We start from the raw sequence: 10,703 nt of genomic DNA, 5'->3' as shown, positions 1-10,703 counted from the left end.
AACCCCTAGAGGTTGCATGACATCAATCCCACTTTTTCTTCGCCCTGTAACAAATGTTAAAGTACCACTGATTACTACTAAGTTAACAAATCACAACCAGGTTGGCTAAGGCACTGAAAAAGATCAATTTCTTCTGATTTTTCTGTGTTGTTGTTAGGTATCTACAACATGCTAAATTACAGCTGTTCTATGCATCCTATGGGTCTATGTCAGAAGGGAAATTGTCCTTAAATGTAAATTTTCCACCCCATCCTCCTGTAATAATTGGTACTTAGCAATTAGGTCTGCACTCCCCTTGTGCCAGTTGAGTAGAGGCTGCCCAGCTAAATATGATAAAATCTGGTCTGCATAGTTAGACTCTGCTTGATCTCTCCCTCCTCCTCCCTTTTCTCTGTTGTGCCTTGAAACTCTATGGCTTGCGACAGTATGCAGTGTGCACTTTATTATTTTTAAATTTTGTCACTGAATTGTGCTCTTTGTGAAACTTATACAGAGTGTATATCTCTGTTCACATTGCACTCTTTTAAAGAACTTGAACTATGGGACTACTATTGATAGTTTACAATATATTGTGACTTAGAAACTTTTAATAACATTTTTACTGTAAAAAAAAAAACATGGCTCAGCTCCACAACCATGGGTGTAAACCATGCCTATGTGAGTTGTATCTAATGCAATGGACACTTTACTAAGTTAACTTTTTTATTACATAGGGGACTAAAAATCCCCAGTAACATTTTGCTGTGACAGGTTCTCTTTAAAGCATCGGGGGTCTTTTAGACCCCTGATGTCTGACCTGCCCTCATTTGAAACTATCAGAGACTTCCTATTCATTCACAAACTTAAGCATTGTTAACATAGAGTTAGACCAGTTTTTGTTTCAGCGATGAATGAACACAGGTACTGGTACCGATCACACACTGTGTTCATTCAGGAAGGAACGCGTAATGTTTATCAGCCAATCCCCCCCACACACACACTCTCCATCCTGACACTGATCTCCCACCCCAGCAGCAGCTGCAGCCAGCGGGAGGGGAAGCTGGCAGCTGCAGGGAAGCCACAGAAATCAGTACTGCAGAAGGGGAAATGGCACTGCTGCAGGGGATGAGCTGAAATACTCCAAGTGTGCTGTGTGTTGTGTGTGACAGGGAAAGAAGAGCCCCCCCTACCCTCAAGGCTCGTGCGCCCTTCACACACTTCAAAACTGGATGATACGCCACTGTCCAGCACACTTCACTGGCCCCTAGTTCTGCCTGCTCCTAATTAAGGCTGTGTTACTGTATAGATTACAAGAGGCTGCTACCAAGTCAGTATCAAATAAATTATACTAACTGCATTTAAAAATACATCTTTTCTTAATTAACACATAACTGAATTAATTGCAGTTTTTAAACCAGGGGAGAGTTCGGCTTTGAATGTTTGTAAATTAAGATACAATAAACAAAAGTTGTATATAAATACAATAAATATATAAATCAGCTTAAAAAATGTCAACCCAAAACCACAACAGCTTCCCTTTCAAGGGGATTTCCACTTTCAATGATGACATGGAAAACCCCTCCATTTTCAAGCCAACAAGGAAGAGCTCACAAATTCAGGTGTTTTCCACATAATAACTGAAAGTGGGAAACCACTTTAATTGCTGACAATGACCTATATAAACAATCACTTCACAGATTTCATACAGCTTTTCAGAAGAGTCGAGAGAAGAACAAGTCACAGCCATTACAAGTTGCAGAAGAATCAAGGTGCTAACTGACTGACTATACCTGCATTCTTTCACATGATCTGCTGTCAATGGAAACATGGAGCTGACGTCGTCATGTAGTCACATGGGAGGAAACCATCATAACCGTGATTAGTCTGCAGAAAGATAAAGCTACTTAATTATTATGGCTGCTACGTCTGTACTCTGTCCCATAAACAGGGATTATACCCTGTAATTGAAAACATGAAGCTTGTTTTACTATATAATGGGGCACTAAGTGCTGACTTTCCCCCAGCAGGAAAGAAATATTTAGTCCTTACAACTCGGAATATTGAGAGTAATAGTTGGATACAATTCTGTAAGTTTATATTCATTTGGGATGAAAAGAACTATTAAAAAATATGAGGCATAAATTCTAGAATAAAAAATAAAAAAAAAAGAATATGAAGCTAAAGTAAAAATAAAATGCACTTAAAATGGTAAAATATGAGTTATGAAAGAGCACTGTGCCTGCATACATACAACCAGGAGAAATCTGCAAGATACTGTACCCTGTGCAACCTCTTACTGCACAGCTCTTTTCTGATCAAAAGATGGTATCTGATCCGTGCACTATCCAAATCATAATTATTCTATGGGATGTCAAAATGAACAAGCAGAACAGTGGCTTTATAGTGGTTGGCACTTTGGTCCTTGGTTCAAATTCCAGTCAGGAAACTATCTACGTTGTTCTCCCTGTGCTTGTGTGGATTTCCTCTGGATACCCCAGTTTCTTTCCCTGGGAGTGATGGGAAGGTAGAGACGATTTAGTGGAGAAGGGCTTTACATCTCAGAGAACTTATTGAGACACAGGTTTGACTATGGTAGTTTGTTTCTATCTCTGCAACAAGACCAAAAGGAAGGAGTTGCACTTTTGCAGTTGGGTTCTCCAACAATATGCTTATTCTCCATTAACTGCCCTATAGCACATTTATTGCTACTGGGCGGCTGCGCTGCACAGGATCACATATATACAGTATCTCACAAAGGTGAGTACACCCCTAACATTCCCCTCTGACAGCTCCATCTCTGCATAGTAAGCGGAGATGGAGCTGTCATCCGCCTGCTCAGCAGGGATGGGCGGATCGATTCCCGCTGAGCAAAACTGATTCCGTGGGGCGCACCGCCCATGTGAAAGGGGCCTTATTCTAGTTTGAAATTGAGTGGGGAAAGATTAAATCTCCTGTCAGGTTTTACTGCTCTCCAGGGGAACATTAGGGAGATTTTCCCTCACTTCCTGTTCTGCTGACACAGTTTTACCAGACAGGAAGTGAGGAAAACTCTCCAAAAGCAAAACAACAGAAGCTAGAAGTACCTGATGTACAAGTAACCATACATGTTTAAAGGAACAATCTACTTCCTCAGTGACCATACTACCTTGCATGGCATAGATGGGGTTTATCCTGGAGGCGTGACTTATCAACAGAGATACTTCAAGTAGATCTTCCATGGTAAAAAATACATTAGCTGCTATTACTAAAGTCCTTTTCTAAATATTAAATGCTTTGCTGTCTCTGGCTTTAGTAGTTTCTAAGTGATTGACCTGAAACAAGTGTGCAGAAGAGGGTTCTGACTTGACTTGCTTCATGCTAGCTACAAGTCACTGGAAACAAAGTATTAAAGCCAGAGACTGACATGTAGCTGGCATTTTAAAAATAAATCAGAAAAAAAATGGTCACTGTATTTCTCTTTTAACATGTGTCCATTTAGCCAGCATAGAGGTGGTATTGTTGGGCATACCTCACAACTGTCCCGAATTTCTTGGGACTGTCCCGAGCTTTCAGCTAAATCCTGGAGTTGCGCATATCCGGGCTGCAGAACTGGGGCCCAGTGCTGGAAGTGAGTTCTGCCACTGGTAACTACTAATGTGCCTCCCTGCACCTAGGGCATCTGCCCTGCATCTCCTGTGGGGAGCCTTGAATCCTGGGTGCAGCGATCGCCCACTCTAATATTGTAACAGGCAGCAAGCGGGGAAAGATGGTGGCTGCCTGTCACAATAATGCACCTCAGAGCCTAGGGAGCTTAATGGAGGCATCTCCTCTGCTCTGATGTGTACCATAACACAGCAGGTGGAGGAGCCTGGAGGAGAGACATCCCCCTGGAGGCAGTGGCGTTGATCCATGGGGGAAGAGATATTGGGGGTGGGTTATGCTAAAGGGGAAGAGGATTTGTGCTAGGAGGGGGATTCAGATGGAAAACTGGATTTGTACTGAGGGGGTAGGATTTGCACTGGGAAGAAGGATTTTGGGGTGGAAAGATTTGTGCTGGGAGGGGGGTTGGGGTGTATTTGTGCTGGCAGGGGAATTTAGGGGGGAGGTTTTGTACTAGAAGGGGGGTGAGGAGTAGGATTTGTGCTGGGAGGGAGGATTTTGAGAGGGATTTGTGAACGAAGGAGGTGAGTGGTGATGTTTGCTAAAAGGGTAAAGTTTGGGAGAATATTGCTTGCAGTTGGGTTTACAGTCCTACACTGTGCTTTACACACATTTATCTTCTGTACTATTTTTGTTTTATACTCCTGACCCCCTACTATGCATTTGACACCTCTGTCCCCTGCATTCTGTGCATTACACACCTTGCTCCATGTGTGTTATGTACGCCCAAACCCTGGCACTGACTGCAGCACTCTGTGCGTTACATACTTCTGACCTTTGAACTCTGTAGATTGTACACCCAAGCACTCTAAATTATGTAATCTGAAACCCGGCACTGACTGCAGCATGCGTTACATACTCCTTGAGCCTATTCTCTGCCTTACAGACTCCTGCACTAGATACACCCTATTGAACATTACATACTGTATTTCTCACCAAAGTGTTCATTGTCTCAACAGTTGCTGGTTGCTAAACAGTTCCTAAATATTTTAATAAAGTTCTTCTTTAACTACTTCAATGCTGGACACTTTCACCCCCTTCCTGTCCAGACCAATTTTCAGATTTCAGCTGTCACACTTGTAATGCTAATTACTCAGTCAGCACTGTGCCCAAATTAAAAATTTCTTTCTTTTAGTGGTATTTATTCACCACTGGGTTTTAAATTTTTTTTTTTTTGCTATATAAACCAAAAAATACCGAAAATTGTGGAAAATAATTTCTGTTAAAAAATTTTGCAAATAAATAATCTTTCTTCGTAAATTCAGGTCAAAATGTATTCTGTTCCATTTCTTTGGTAAAAATAATGCAAATCAGTGTATATTATTTAGTTTGTGTGAACGTTATAGAGTCTTCAAACTATGGGATATACATATCTGAAAATTGATCTGTCCTGTACTGACGGCCTATCTCATTTCTTAAGGCACTAATGTCAGGACAGTACAAATGCCCCCCAAATTACCCCCCCCCCTTTTGGAATATAGACACCCCAAAGTATTTAACAAGAGGCATAGTGAGTTTTTTAAAGTTCTTTGTCAAAATTGTAGGAAACTGAAGAAAATATATATATATATATTTTTTACATACTTTCACCCGTGCAGTACAGCCTCATCATATGACTTGTGTGGCAGTAATCAGGGATATTGGCTGGTGACAGTATGTTAAAAAAAAATGTTCACAGCTATGACATGATACAGGTGCACTGTGATTGCCACTGTCTGTACCATGTTATCACTGTGACCAATCACATAGATCACAATAGTACACAATGAATGGCTATGAATGAAAGCCATTCATTGTGTATATTTGACATGTGATCGCTGATTGGTTTAAAGCAATCACATGGAACCAGGGCCGGCCTAATACAACGGTCTGTCATACGCTGTGTTCTGTGGACACAGCAGGTGACAGATTGAGCCACAGCTCGGCCACTAGAGCATGCAGGAGGCACGCAACAGAGAGGACATCATATGGCGTCCTTCTGGAATAACAGTGCTCCTGCTCGGCTGTCATTTGACTACAGGCTAGGTGGGAGGCAGTTAAGGTAGACTCAGGCAAATTGTTAGCTCTCTCTGTCTACTTTCAATGTACACAAAGTCATATGTAAGGGCAGTGTTTCATTTTTTTTTTTTTTTTTTTTGTGCTGAGGTTTACGTGTCTGTGGGATTCTTAATTGTGACATAGCAATAAAAGCATATTTTAAAGGGAAAAAAGAGGTTTGGGTTCTGTTAAATCATGCCCTTAAACCCTTCCTAATGTTAAATACTACATTCTTTGAGATGCTCATATGTGCTTCAGTTGTTTTACAAAGATTGTCCCCTCCAGGCCACTGTAATTTAGCCACATCAACCTTTTGCCACAGCACGCATACCTCTATCGTCCTTAAGTATCCCTCATTCTGAAGTTCTAAATTTCAGAGATGTGTTCATGGGTAATGGATCAATAAGGATCACCTAGACCAGAAAACGTGTTTCAAAACCCCAAAATATACATTGAGACTCTTTAAAATTATTTGTTAACACATTTAGGGTATATGCAAAGCCATGGCTTCTTTGACTCTTGAATCAGCTGCAAACTGGGCAAACACTGTCTTTATGTCTATTGTCATTTTTACATACCATGGCAAAACAACAGTTACCAGCTGTTCTAGTAATGTTACTAAATTTTCACTTTGCCTGAAGATACAGTGCCCCCTTGAACTTTGCGACCTTTTGCCACATTTCAGGCTTCAAACATAAAGATATAAAAATGTAATTTTTTGTGAAGAATCAACAACAAGTGGGACACAATCATGAAGTGGAACAAAATTTATTGGATATTTCAAACTTTTTTAACAAATAAAAAACTGAAAAATTGGGCGGGCAAAATTATTCAGCCCCGTTAAGTTAATACTTTGTAGCGCCACCATTTGCTGCGATTACAGTGTAAGTCGCTTGGGGTATGTCTCTATCAGTTTTGCACATCGAGAGACTGAAATTTTTGCCCATTCCTCCTTGCAAAACAGCTCAAGATCAGTGAGGTTGGATGGAGAGCGTTTGTGAACAGCGGTTTTCAGTTCTTTCCACAGATTCTCGATTGGATACAGGTCTGGACTTTGACTTGGCCATTCTAACACCTGGATATGTTTATTTGTGAACCATTCCATTGTAGATTTTGCTTTATGTTTTGGATCATTGTCTTGTTGGAAGACAAATCTCCGTCCCAGTCTCAGGTCTTTTGCAGACTCCATCGGGTTTTCTTCCAGAATGGTCCTGTATTTGGCTCCATCCATATTCCCATCTTTTTTTAACCATCTTCCCTGTCCCTGCTGAACAAAAGCAGGCCCAAACCATGATGCTGCCACCACCATGTTTGACAGTGGGGATGGTGTGTTCAGGGTGATGAGCTGTGTTGCTTTTACGCCAAACATAACGTTTTGCATTGTTGCCAAAAAGTTCGATTTTGGTTTCATCTGACCAGAGCACCTTCTTCCACATGTTTAGTGTGTCTCCCAGGTGGCTTGTGGCAAACTTTAAACAACACTTTTTATGGATATCTTTAAGAAATGGCTTTCTTCTTGCCACTCTTCCATAAAGGTCAGATTTGTGCAGTATACGACTGATTGTTGTCCTATGGACAGAGTCTCCCACCTCAGCTGTAGATCTCTGCAGTTCATCCAGAGTGATCATGGGCCTCTTGGCTGCATCTCTGATCAGTCTTCTCCTTGTATGAGCTGAAAGTTTAGAGGGACGGCCAGGTCTTCGTAGATTTGCAGTGGTCTGATACTCCTTCCATTTCAATATTATCGCTTGCACAGTGCTCCGTGGGATGTTTAAAGCTTGGGAAATCTTTTTGTATCCAAATCCGGCTTTAAACTTCTCCACAACAGTATCTCGGACCTGCCTGGTGTGTTCCTTGTTCTTCATGATGCTCTCTGCGCTTTAAACTGACCTCTGAGACTATCACAGTGCAGGTGCATTTATACGGAGACTTGATTACACACAGGTGGATTCTATTTATCATCATTAGTCATTTAGGTCAACATTGGATCATTCAGAGATCCTCACTGAACTTCTGGAGAGAGTTTGCTGCACTGAAATTAAAGGGGCTGAATAATTTTGCACACCCAATTTTTCAGTTTTTAATTTGTTAACAAAGTTTGAAATATCCAATAAATTTCATTCCACTAAATGATTGTGTCCCACTTGTTGTTGATTCTTCACAAAAAATTACAGTTTTATATCTTTATGTTTGAAGCCTGAAATGTGGCAAAAGGTCGCAAAGTTCAAGGGGGCTGAATACTTAGGCAAGGCACTGTATATACAGGAAAATGCACTGTGGTCAGGGTAAGTACAATTATTTTTCTTTCCTCAATCTGTTTACCTTTCCATCTTATCCAGCAGTTAGAAATCCAATGTGTGAAAGTGGCAAGTGTCCATCCACTGAGTTGTCACTTTGGGCATGGAAGAACAGTCAAGAACACATTCCTAGTGGAAATGCTGGTAAAGCTGCAAAGGGTGGAACAACTCAATATTGAACCCTACAGACTAAGACTGGGATGCCATTAAAGTTCATGTGCATGTAAAGGCAGGTGTCCCAATACTTTTGGTAATATAGTATATATGGCAACAGTGAGTGACAGCTAAGTTAGGGCTTGTATCATCCCCTTGTATTACAAATACCATAACAAATACCATAAGAAAAGGCCACACCCCACATAGTCTTTGTGGTATAAGGTTTATTGTTCCATATGGCATGCACACCTAATAGATCCTTTTCTTGCATGCTATGCACATATAAACTTAGAGAGGTCAAAAAGATGCATGAATAGCAAAGTGAGATGAGCCAAAACAGAGTGAGATCTGCCAAAGATCTGAGATGAAGTTGCTATTTCTTTACTGAGAGCTCCCGGCTTAGCTGTTTCTCAGGTGCTTATAAGGATATCCAATCCAATCCAACACTGTCACGAAAATAATAGGAGCTGCCATTGCTTATCTGAATGAAAATGCTAGTTGCAAGGCTGTTATGCTTACATAACGGCCTCAATGCTTTGTCAATCCCTGATATAGAACAAGCATGCGGATATGAAGTTCTAACTCGCATGCTTGTTCCAGACCTGACATTCAGAACGTACTGAAATCAGAGACAGTCAGGTAACTAGCATTTGCAGAAGGCAATAGCTGACACAAAAAAAAAATGTGTGAAGGCATTATTTTTATGTTTTTTGTTTTTCTTTTAATAGAAAAAAGTATCGCTGTAACATTGGTTATTGTTATAAGCTTCAGCACTACCTGCACGGAGAACTATGAATTATTCAAAGGCAACTTAGACCTGGTTCATACTACTGTGGCTCTGCAAGCTGCGTTTTGCAAGGACCCACTATGACCCCCACCTAGTGGGGCCCACGGACCTGCTATGGAAAAAAAGGGACATGAAGGGAGACCTTGCGATCTTGTGACCACCAAGTAAAACAGCAAAAACAGATATAGGCCTTTTTTTTTACAAAAGTACAATATACAATATTGTACAACATAAATGCGATTATGATTAAAAAATTATATTAGATGTATTAGCGTGTGCATTTTGAGGTGTGTATTCACCTAGGTGGATGCAATATCGATCCGATGCTGCATCTGTCCTCCGCCACCTTTGTACACCACTGATCGCTCAGTTCTCCCCTCCGCTCTAAGCAAAAAGTGGTGACTGTCAGTCATTGGCTCTCTGCTCTGCCCCTCCAGTGTCACTGAAGCACTGTGCTGGGGAGGAGAGGAAGCAGCTGGCTCAGGCCGAGAAGCTGAGCTAGCTGCTGGTTCAGGCAACTGGGTGTATCCCGACTGAAAAGTCTGGATCCTTCTGAGTGACGTCAGCCGACAACGGGTTTTAGCCCTTTGTTGGATGAAACCTGGGCCACAGGAGTGCAAAACGAATTGCACTCCTGTGATTCATAGGAGAAGTATAGCCAAAAAAGCTTTGGCCATACTTCTCATTTAATTCCTGTGAGAGGCTAATGATTTTTTAACTTGTGAAAAATTTGCAAATATTGTTGTGAACTGGCTCACAAATAATTATAATGTAATGTGTATTTGGTGAAATGAGTTTATTCTGAGATAAAATTTTAATGAACTTAAAACGTTTTGGCAATAGTAAAAATAAACAAATAAATCACTACATAGAAACACAGCATGCATACGGCACTTTGGCATCTTCATCTTGGGTGCCAAAAGACCTTGTCCTGACACTGCCAAAAAAAATTTGTAGATGAGGCCAATCAATGACTAAGAAGGAATGAAAGCAACTACATCACTATGACAGCCAGGCAACCAGCTTTTTGAGGAGTCCAGTCATGGTAGCATAACTATTTCAGCACAAGTTTGCCTTTAAAGCTGATCTTCATGCATAACCACCCCTCACACTCCCCGAACCAAACTCCAGCTAGTTTAAAAAGAAAACCTAAGCTAAACCCTCCTTCCATTTACCCTAAATTTTACCATGGTCACATGGTGTGCTAGGTCCTAAGTACCCTATCTTCTTCCCTGGGGAGGAAGAGGGTCCTTCAGCAGGTGTCCACATCACTGCTTGAATGTTGAGCACTTCTAATCTGCTGTACAACAGCGGGATCCAGAAAAATGTAGCAGCATGATGTTGTCAAGAAGTGGCGGCTAGTCGGCACGGTCACAAACTACAATGCTGGATCCACCAGTTTTCATGGAGTTAGGTGAATACAATCAGCAAAGGGATATAATCATCCTTCATACATTTATCGATTGAAAGCAGAACAAATACTGAACTCACTCATTTGCCATAAGATTCTGACCAATATTATCAATTTAAAGACGTAATGGCACATATAAAAAATGTTCCATGAAAATTACTTCATTTTCTGATGCAATTCTATCATCAGGTACATTTTTTAATATATCTCCTTTCAGTAAAGCTGCCTGCTCCCCATCCATGCTGGGTCATTGTATTCTGACAATAGGACTCACTGCTGTCAGTATTTACTAATCAGGGGCTACTGGCAATGATCGACAAAAAATTTCCTGTATGTCCCTTCGATCAAATAATTTAATTCTGTTGAGCAGGGATGGCCATGCACATTGATTAAAATT

Source organism: Pelophylax lessonae, assembly GCF_965119305.1.
Source record: "Pelophylax lessonae genome assembly, chromosome: 7".
Classification (NCBI taxonomy): domain Eukaryota; kingdom Metazoa; phylum Chordata; class Amphibia; order Anura; family Ranidae; genus Pelophylax; species Pelophylax lessonae.
This window is presented reverse-complemented; position numbering follows the sequence as displayed.